Source organism: Balaenoptera borealis (assembly GCF_965194805.1).
Source record: "Balaenoptera borealis genome assembly, chromosome: 16".
NCBI classification, from domain to species: Eukaryota; Metazoa; Chordata; class Mammalia; order Artiodactyla; family Balaenopteridae; genus Balaenoptera; species Balaenoptera borealis.
Window position 1 is genome coordinate 74293492 of NC_138872.1, and position 11341 is coordinate 74304832.

Here is an 11341-nt window from a genome sequence, read left to right on the forward strand (position 1 = left end):
CTGAAAACATAAAACTCCTAGAAGAGAACATAGGCAGAACGCTCTTTGACATAAATTGTGGCAATAATTTTTGGGGGGTCTCCTAAGGCAAAGGAAACAACAGTAAAAATAAATAAATGGGACCTAATTAAACTTAAAAGCTTTTGCATAGCAAAGGAAACCATCAACAAAACAAAAAAGACAACCTACTTAGTGGGAGAAAATATTTGCGAATGATATGACTGATAAGGGGTTAACATCCAAAGTATATAAACAGCTCATACAACTAAGTATCAAACAACGCAATTTAAAAAATGGGCAGAAGACCTGAATAGACATTTTTCCAAAGACATACGGATGGCCAACAGGCACATGAAAAGATGCTCAACGTTGCTAATCTTCAGAGAAGTGCAAATCAAAACTACAATGAGGTATTACCTCACACCAGTCAGAAGTGCCATCATGAAAATGTCTACAAATAATCAATGCTGGAGAGGGTGTGGAGAAAAGGGAACTCTCCTACACTGTTGGTGGGAGAGTAAGTTGGTGCAGCCACTATGTAAAACAGCAGACCCTCCAAGCTTCACATAGCTTAGACAATATGTCATAAGACTCTTAACCACCCCCTATACATAACACCTCTGATATATGGGTCACTATAACAGTTGCCTAAGTTGTTTTTTAGGAACTAGTTCTCGCCCAACTCAAACTGGCCAAGACCACCGACCATTCATCTGGGCCTGTGTGATGTCCACCTTCTGACATCAGAGGGCAGAAAACTTCATCCTCGGATCCTGCTAATGCTGCCGTTTTCTGAACATGCATCCTATGAAGCGTGATGCTCAGTTGCACCTGCGCAGAACAACAATCACTTCCCCTGCACCTCTGACAACCCTACACTCTTTACCCATAAATATCCCAAGCCCCTCGCCTTGAAGGAGGCAGATTTGAGACATATTCTTCCATCTCCTCACTTGGCTGTCTCGTGAATAAACCCTTTCTTTGCTACAAACATTGGCATCTCTGTTTGGCTTCCTGCCTGTTGGGCAAATGAACCTGGTTTGGTAGTACTTTCCTCTATAAAAGCAAGCTTCCCTCCTCTGTTCTCTGGACTTGCCTATGGTTTGCCATATTTTGCATGTCCTGATTGCAATTCTCTGCTATTCACGAATAAACACATTTTGCTGGTACTATAACTGGCTCTTTTGTTTTTAAGGTCAATATTACATGGTGATCAGAAGTGGAATCCCAAGGAGACAAACCCCTGAGAAATTAACGAACCCTGTAACCACGTGACATGCTCACTCAGGCCCTTTCCTCCCTCCGCTTCTGTGAGTTGTCTTTTTCCTTTCAGTAAGTATCCTCTCAGATGGGCGCTCCCTCCTTTCAGCTGAGCTCCGGCTTTATTTGGGATCGGTTTAAAGGTTTTATCCTTTCTGGTGAGTGCTTGTTTGTTTTTTTTTTAAAACTTAGAAAAAAAAAATTATTTACTTATTTTTGGCCGCGTGGGGTCTTCGTTGCTGCAAGTGGGCGGGGAGCGGGGGCTACTCTTTGCTGTGGTGCGCGGGCTTCTCATTGCAGTGGCTTCTTTTGTTGCGGGGCATGGGCTCTAGGCGTGCGGGCTTCAGTAGTTGTGGCACGCGGGCTTTAGAGTGCAGGTTCAGTAGTTGTGGCGCACAGGCTTAGTTGCTCCGCAGCATGTGGGATCTTCCTGGACCAGGGTTCAAACCCATGTCCTCTGCATTGGCAGGTGGATTCTTAACCACTGCACCACCAGGGAAGTCCCTCGTTTGTTTTTTGAACCTCTGGTTTTGAGTAATGGAATCCCAATCTGCTAAATTTTCTCAGGAGGGTCCTTCTTCTGGGACTCCAGCAGGTTTTATGTTTAAAAAATTATACACCTTAAAAAAAATCACTTATATGTGGAATGTAAAAAAATAATACAAATGAACTTATTGACAAAACAGAACAGATTCACAGACATGGAAAACTTATGGTTACCGAAGGGAAAAGGGGCTGGGGGAGGGATAAATTAGGAGTTTGGGATTAACAGATACATACACAATTATATATAATATAGATAAACAACAAGGACATACTGTACAGCACAGGGAACTATAGTCAATATCTTGTAATAACCTATAATGGAAAAGAATTGGAAAAAGTATATATACACACACATATTATATATACGTATATATATACTGAATTACTTTGCTGTACACCTGAAACATTGTAAATCAACTATACTTCAATAAAAAACCAAACCAAACCAAAAAACAAAAGGAAAAAAACCCAAAAAACTTATACACATTTTAAACTAATTGGACCAGCCTAACCAAAAACAATTTAGAACTCCAATTGCCATTATGGGGAACTTTTGATCTCCCCAGACTTGCTTCTCTTAGAACCAAATTAGAAGACGGAGGCTCTAAAATACAACAAACTGAATGGGACGCCTGTTTCAACTGGTACCTTGAGGCTTCTAAGCATATTCGGGATACTAAAATTGCCTCTTTACAAAATACCATTTCTAAATTAATCAATGTGAACAAACAATTGAAGACAAAAAAACCCTTGAAGCTTCTTTTTCCCCTTCCCCGTCCTCTTTGTCTCCAACCCCACCTCCTTCATACCCTCCTCTTCCTCATTCGAATTCTCTCACTGAACTTTGCTTTTTCTCCAAACCTCTCCCTACTTCTTCCTCATCTGAACCTATTAGAACCTGTCGCATTAAAATCAGACCCTCTGAAGATTCTAATGCTAAGCCCCTAATTTGCAATGCCCCTGCCCCCTGGACTAAGGCTGAACTACAAGCCACAAAGATTTTCCTAGAGTAGAACTAAGAATCCCCCATATATTTGCCGAGGAATTTAATGTAGCGTTCAGACTTACCGACCAGGTTTCTCAGACTTATACCATGGAGCTCACATGCTTGTTGGTGAAAGCCAAGCCCAAGATTGGATGAAAACAGTGCATTGGGATAGTCCTGAGAAATCTCTCGAACTGCAAATGAAAGCTCAACCCCCTGCCTTGATATAGGATCAGGCTCGGGCAAACTTAAATGACTTCACCTGGCTTTCCAAAACCTACTGATTGAAATAAGATTCAGCCTTGCACCCAGACACCCAATGAGCCTGTCCATGATTATTATAGCCAGTTCCCAATTATTTTTAAGGAAAATTCTGGCCTTTCTATGGATGTTGATTGCACTTGGGTAGCCTTCAACTGTTTATTAATGGGCTGAACTGGGATCTTTCCCTTCTGGTTAAAAGGACCAGGATAGAATGGGAAACCATGTTCCCTCCTAATTCCCAGTAACGGGACTCTGGGCTTTCCCCAATCCTTCCTCTTAACCAGCTTGCAGTGGGATGAATCTCTCTCCGTCCTTATTGATACCAGAGCTACCCTCTCAGTGCTCAATCCCACTGTTATTCACATCCCTTGCCTGGGAGCACTAAAACGGTTCAAATAGTGGGGGTCTCTAATAAATTTAACATGTTCCTATCTCTAAACCTCTTCTCTTTTGTTTAGTTCCTCTAAGAGATACACTTTTCCCCTTTGTTCCTCCACCCCTACTCATTTATTAGGTGGAGATTTCTTAAAGAAATATTGTCTGGAATTTCTTCCTCCCCAAAAGGGGAGCTAATTCTAGAATTTGACAGTAGTGTTACCAAGCAAGGGCTTGCTGCCAGACATGCATAGAAGTCAATTCCATGGCACCGGCTTTTGAAAAAGAAAGAGCTTTATTGTGAGGTTGATCGGCAAGCAGATAGAAGGAAGGGCTCAAATCTGTCTCCTTGATCCCGGGTTAGGGGGTTAGGGGAATTTCAAACTTGGCAGAAGTTGATTGGATAGCCTCAAATCAGTACATATGTGATAATCAAGGTGCTTAGGCTGCTGGAAGCCAGATTTTCCTTATTTTAGGACCTCTCCCTTCTTAAAGCCCTCTGGTGGCAACATTTCTATTCTTTGAGTTCCATAGACTGAAGATATTTGGTTCTGGGCTCATCCTGGAGACATGGATTCCCATCTTGCACATGCACAGTGCCATCTCTATAAAACAACTTCAGGTCTGATTAATCACCAACCTGTTTTAAGAAAGCAAAACCAGTTTAAGCCAGTCAACGTTTTATGTGCTATTTCAGTAGCAACTAAAATAGCCTACAAGGTGAATCCAATGACCCTTTGGATGATATAAAGTTACCTGGATCCTCTAGTTTATTTCAACAGGTAAACAACTTGCTTCTCTGCTTCCCTTCTCAGGCCTCTTTGCAGGACAGCATTTACCTGTTAAAATTTTTAGCCTTAAAGGGACACAAAGTCTCCAAGGGAAAATTGCAGTTTGTTCAAACTCAGATTTCATAGTTGGGGCACCTGATCTCAAAACAAGGGCTACATTTAGATCCAAATAGGTTTCATGGCATCCCGAACTTCCCCAAACTCAAAACTAAGCTCGGGCTAGCTGGCTATTTTTGAAATTGGAAAAGCTTGATAAATCCCCCTGCCCTTGGCCTGTGAAATCTTTTGCTAACAGCTCTTTCTCGCTGTAATAATCTTAACACTGCCACTCTTCTTCCCTCCTCTATGGACAATATTCCTCATGACTGACTCTGACAGATCACCTCTTGACCCCCGTGATGACTTATAGGAAACTCCTTTTGGATAACACTGACTTTTTGTGGGTTTACCGATGGTTCTTATTTAAAAGGTGAACGTGGTAAGTATTATGCTGGGTATGCTCTTGTAACTCTTTTGAAGCCATCAAGGCAGCACCTTTGTCCTCGGCTACGTCAGCCCAATAGGCTGAACTGTACGCTCTTGCTTGGGCCTGCGTTTTGGCCGAGAGTAAAGCTGTAAATATCTCTACAGACAGTAGATATGCCTTTGGAGTAGCTTATGACTTTGGAACGCTATGGAAAGAGTGAGGCTTCCTCACTTCCAGTGGGGACCAAATTTAAAATGGCCCTTATGTCCAGGAATTATTAGATGCCATACTCTTGCCAGGGAATGTAAATTGGTGCAGCCACTACGGAGAACAGCTGGGGCACGTCCCTCACAACCCCCCACGTTAATGACCATCATGAGGGCAGATGTTTCCCTTTAATAAACTAGCAGGTGGAGCCGTTCTGGCCTAAGGATTAGCAATCACTAGCTGGGGCTGGGAGCAAGTAGGGTGTAGGGGAAGCAGGGGCTGGTCAAGCAGAGGCTGTACAAAGAGCAAGAGGACAGCCTGACCAAACACATGGCAGAGGTTTAGTTGTTGGTTCCTTTGATAGCAGCATTCTTTCCAGAAATATCAGTGAGGTGGTTTCCTTCAACCTCCAGGGAATCAAGCTTGGAATGCCCAGGGACCTTGATAATTGGCCAAAGTGGCTGGCATAATCTTGCTGGTAAAATAAGTGGCTCTTTTGCTTTTTTAAGATCAACACTATTAAACCACTTCACAAAAAAGCTGAAGTTAAAAATTTGTATCTTCACAAATGAGGGTGAATGAACTGGTTGGTCAGCCCATGTCTGCTGCTTCACTTACTGAATGAGGGTCCTAAAAATAAAATATTAATATCCTAAGGCAGACATTTATACTAAATTCTGGACCCTGAATGGAATCCTGCCCCCAGACCCTTATTTAACTTCACATTCTTCATCTGTGAAGGATGTATAAAAACAGGAGTACTTTGTAGACAGTCAGGGAAATGAAATGATATCTGAAAAACACTCAAGACACACAATTACTATTTGCTTTGTACTAACGGAAAGTACTGAATTGCCAAAACATGCAGGGAAAATTTAGCTGTATTTGTTGTTTTGTTTGGGCACAATTTGGCAAAGAAATTGCTCAGAATAGTTTCTCTGAAGAGCTTTGGGTACACTTACTATCATTTGCAAACCTTGGAAAAGGACTTAATTCTTATTGAAGGGAGCTGGAATCAGAAAATGGAACTTCGGCAATGAATTTGTAAAATAATAAAGAAGTCAGAGAGAAGTCTGTCATTTGATATTCGTTGGTCCTTTAAAAAGGGAAATATTTCCTATAAAGACATTTAATGCCAAGGGGGAGGGGGTGGGGAGAGGGGTGGATTGGGAGTTTGGGATTAGCAGATGCAAACTTGTATATATAGAATGGATAAACAACAATGTCCTACTGGAATTCCCTGGCGATCCAGTGGTTAGGACTCCACACTCTCACTGCTGAGGGCCCAGGTTCAATCCCTGGTTGGGGAACTAAGATCCCACAAGCTGCATGGCATGGCCAAGAAAAAAAAAGTCTTGCTATATAGCACATGGAATTATCTATATTCAATATCCTGTGATAAACCATAATGGAAAAGAATATGAAAAAGAATGTATAACTGAATCACTTTGCTGTACAGCAGTAATTAACACAACATTGTAAATCAACTGTACATCAATAAAAAATTAAAAAAAGAAGAATGTAAGAGACCCATGAGCTCTTTGCGGGTGTTACGGTATGAAGTAAAGAGAAATGGCAAATTACCTGTCAGCCCTGCCTGCCTCTCTACCCCACACCATGGCTTTTGAGAGAGGTGCAGGAAGTAAACATGGGGTGCTAGATGTCATGAGGCAGATGATTGGGTAATAGGTGAGTAGCTGCATACTCTGCATTTCACAGATTTTACAAGTGTGTATTGGAAATCACGATCAATTTATGAGGAGGAGGAAAGTGGACTCTATTGAGATGCAGCAAATGAAAACAGGCTAAGGAAATAAAGGCTCAGAATAAAGTGAATTAATTCTCTTTAAAAAAAAATCTGTGTTTTGCACTACACTTTGTTTCTGCACCATCTGCTGGCTATTCCTGAAGGAGAAGGACTAATTTTAAAAACCGAAATGTGTTCTGAAATGTTAAATATCTCCCTATTCAGAAATCTAATTTAACATAGTAACTTACTTCAAAGAGGCTTCCCTTTTTCGAACGCTCCTACACTGTTGGTGGAAATGTAAGCTGGTGCAGCCACTATGGAAAACAGTTTGGAGGTTCCTCAGAAAACTAAAAACAGAATTACCATATGATCCAGCAATTCCACGCCTCGGCATATATATCCAGACAAAACTTTAATTCAAAAAGATACATGTACCCCTGTGTTCATAGCAGCACTATTCACAATAGCCAAAACATGGAAACAACCTAAATGTCCACTGACAGATGAATGGATAAAGAAGATGTGGTACATATATACAATGGAATACTACTCAGCCATAAAAAAGAATGAAATAATGCCATTTGCAGCAACATGGAAGGACCTAGAGATTATCGTACTAAGTGAAGTAAGTCAGAAAGAGAAAGAAAATACCACATGATATCACTTATATGTGGAATCTAAAATATGACACAAATGAACCTATATATGAAACAGAACAGACTCGCAGACATAGAGAACAGAATTGTGGTTGCCAAGGGGAGGTGGGGTAGGGAGGGATGGGCTGGGAGTTTGGGGTTAGTAGATGTAAACTATTATATATAGAATGGATAAACAACAAGATCCTACTGTATAACACAGGGAACTATATTCAATGTCCTGAGATAAACCATAATGGAAAAGGATATAAAAAAGAATTTATATATATATGTTAATTGAGTCACTTTGCTGTACAGCAAAAACTAATACAACATTGTAAATCAACTATACTTCAATTAAAAAAAAAGATACTTCCCTTCTTCTAACTGCCTGGTAATAAATTTTGGCCAAAAGTAACATAGTGTGACCATGCAGAAACAGAATGATACAGGACCTCTGTTTTAAAAAGGAAAATATGAGATCAGAAATATGGGTCTCCCTTTAAGAAGTGAATCATCTTTAAAGTAAAAGGAAACTCTGAATAAGATCACTTTGACCCAAAAGTGCTTGTTAATTCAGATGCTGTGCTGTAAAATGGCTTAGTTTTCTGTTGATAAGAAAATGAAATTTACAAGCTCCACAGGACACACCTCAAAGCTCTTCAAGTCTTTCTAGCTTTTATCCTCTATTTAGCATCACCTGTGTGGATAGGGTCCTGTGTTGATGTCTAGGCTTCTGGGCATTTCTCTTTAGAATAGAGAGCTCTTGTCACCTATTGCTCTCAAGAGCAATTTTGGAGACACTGAGTCAGATTCTGACATCCTGGTAGGTAATGGTGTCACTTAAACCTCACCCTGTGAGATAGATTGGGTATTTTCTCCATTTTAAAGGTGAAGATATTTAATTTTTTATTGAAGTATAGTTGATTTACAATGTTGTGTTAATTTCTAGTGTAGAGCAAAGTGATTCATATATATATATACTTTTTTTTTTTTTTTTTTGGCCAAGCCACACAGCTTGTGGGATCTTAGTTCCCCAACCAGGGATTGAACCCCGGGCAGTGAAAGCACAGACCTCCAGGGAATTCCCTACATACATATATTCTTTTCCATTATGGTTTGTTACAGGATATTGACTATACTTCCCTGTGCTATACAGTAGGACCTTGTTTATCTATTTCTTATACAGCAGTATCTTCTAATGCCAAATTCCTAATTTATCCCCCCACTTCCCCTTTGGTAACCATAAGTCTGTTTCTTTCTTTTTTTAAAAAAATATTTATTTATTTAGGCTGCACCAGGTCTTAGTTGTGGCACCTGGAATCTTCGTTGTGGCATGTGGGATCTTTTAGTTGCGGCATGTGAACTCTTAGTTGCAGCATGCATGCGGGATCTAGTTCCCTGACCAGGGATCAAACCCAGGCCCCCTGCCTTGGGAGTGCAGAGTCTTACCCACTGGACCACAAGGGACGTCCCATAAGTTTGTTTTCTATATCTGTGAGTCTGTTTCTGTTTCGTAAATAAGTTCATTTGTATAATTTGTTTAGATTCCACATACGATATTTGTCTTTCTCTGACTTACTTCACTTAGTATGATCATCTCTAGGTCCATCCAGGTTGCTGCAAATGGCATTATTTCATTCTTTTTTATGGCTGAGTAATATTCCATTGTATATACGTACCACATCTTTTTTATCCATTCATCTGTTGATGGACATTTAGGTTGCTTCATGTCTTGGCTATTGTATATAGTGCTGCTATGAACACTGGGGTGCATGTATCTTTGCCAATTATAGTTTTCTCCAGATATAAGCAGGATCATATGGTAACCCTATTTTTAGTTTTTTAAGGAACCTCCATACTGTTCTCTATAGTGGCTGCACCAATTTACATTCCCACCAACAACGTAGGAGGGTTCCCTTTTCAAGGTGAGAATATTTTAAAGGTGAGGGTATTTTCTCCATTTTAAAGGTAAGAAAGCCCATGTTAGACCTTGGGCCCTGGTGCTATGTCCTGCCCCTGAGGAAAGCAACGTCTTCTTGCTCAGCCAACAGCTTGTTCTGTGGCTGTGAACATAAATCAGCAAACTTCTCTGAAATAGTGTTAACAACAATTTATTGTGTATGTGCTCTGGGATGGGTTTAGGCTTTGCATCCATTATCAGCTCCATTTTACTGATGAGGAAATAAAGGCTCAGAGAGGTGAACTGATTTGTCAGAGGTCACACAGCTGTTAATTGGAAGAGCTTGGATTAAAGGCAGGGTTTTCTGACTCTATACTCCACATCCTTCCTTCTATTGTTTATAGAACAACCGAATTTATAAAGCTCCCCCAAAAATGCTCAGAGGGAAAGAAAGAAGAATGAATATAGGCAAAGTTCCACTGTTTTCTGAACTAGAATTCTTTTTTTTTTTTTTTGCTGTTGTTCTTTGATTATCTCTTTCAGTCCTTGTACAAAAACTCAACAGCTTTCAACTCCAAATGATGGTGAAGACTTTGCATTTGAAAAGGGATCTGTGAAGGTGGATTTGGGAAGTACAGACCTGAAGAGGCTCTCTTTGGAGACTGAAAGACAGAGGCAGAGCTTTGCAAAAGTCATTGGTCATCAGTGGATCTGTTAGGAGTTGTCCTCTGATGTCTTGGGACTCAAGGCTGGAAGGGTCATGAACACTAACCACGTGGTTTGATTGTTGAGTAGGTCTGGTGTAAAAGGGCCTGGATTTGAGTCCTGGAGCACAGCTGGAGTGAGGGTTCAGGTGTGCAGCCGAGGACTCCACGTCTCCCTCTGTGTCAATCAGATGGCGGGAGGGAAGGATCCTTAGCTTCTGAAGCAAAAGAACAATGGAAAGACCATAATCCTTCCCAAACGACTTTGTGATCTGGGATGATGACACATAGAACAATGGTTTTCATACTGCAGGTCGTGGCGGGCATGAAGAATGATAAAAAAAGAAAAAAGAAAAGTAGTAAAATAGAAAATAATGGGAGCATATTAGACACTGCATGTAGTAAGGGTACTTTTTCTTGGAAAAACTTGTATCTCAATGATATACATACACCTAGGCTGAGCCATGATGGCAAATGGAAAATGATATAAAATGGGTTGCTCCAAAAATGAGTACGCTGCCCTGCTCGTTTGCCCTTCTGTGGTTTACAGTACGCTCGACTATTTGGAGAAAAGCAAAACATTCAAAGACTGATTAAAAGAGTTTAACTCTGAGATCCATGCCAGGAGACTGAAGGACAAAAAAAATGGGGAAGTTGTTTCACTGGCACTGAATCCCTGGGCTGGACTCAGCCTTGGAGGAGAAGTACGTGAAGAAATGTCAGGGCCAACACACACTGTTTGCCCTGGGGGGAGGTGAACTCCGGTGAGAAGTCGCTGCTCTGCTCCAGTCTCCTATCTTCTGCCTTCCCTGGGGGCTCCACCGTTCCCTGGGGGCTCCACCGTTCCCTGGGGGCTCCACCGTGCCCTGGGGGCTCCACCGTTCCCTGGGGGCTCCACCGTGCCCTGGGGGCTCCACCGTGCCCTGGCTCTGCTTGATTTTTGTTTGAAATCCTCCCCTGGCATCCCTGCCAGCTGACCTAAGCAGCGGTACATCATCCACGCCTCCTAGCACCTGAGGTAGGTGCAGGACCTTATTGTGGGGCAACCCACCTGCACTCTTTCCTGGGCTTTTTGCTCTTGCAACTTGCTCTGTAGGGCCAGGGTCACCAGCTAAGGTCCTGGTCACACAAGGGACAGAGTTTAAGACCTCAGGTTCCCAGAACCGTGGAAGTCTCCCACCGTGTCCAAAGGGCGGGGGCAGAAGAGATCCTTGAATATAAAAGATTTAATGTCACTTTAAATTTAACCGAAAAGCGTATTTAAAAAAAAAATTCTTCTGTGGCGAATCATTTTATTCCATGAAGAGCTATCCCTTGCCAATTTATTTCTATTTTAAATTGAATGTTTTGATTATTTAATTTCCTTAAAATTTGGGTCCACTAGTATTCAATACACAACAGCTTTAAATTAGTATTTTCTTATTCTTTGAAAACTTGCACCCCAAAATATGCCAC

General features: G+C 41.3%; 1 long non-coding RNA gene across 1 annotated transcript; it reads right to left on the reverse strand.

The window, feature by feature from the left end:
* Window positions 1-3706: 3706 nt before the first annotated feature.
* On the reverse strand, window positions 3707-10931 carry LOC309612680. The gene is made up of 2 exons (XR_014235332.1): window positions 8862-10931; window positions 3707-4070 (listed from the first exon to the last, which is right to left on the reverse strand). It is a non-coding gene; the product is annotated as an uncharacterized lncRNA (long non-coding RNA).
* Window positions 10932-11341: the final 410 nt, after the last annotated feature.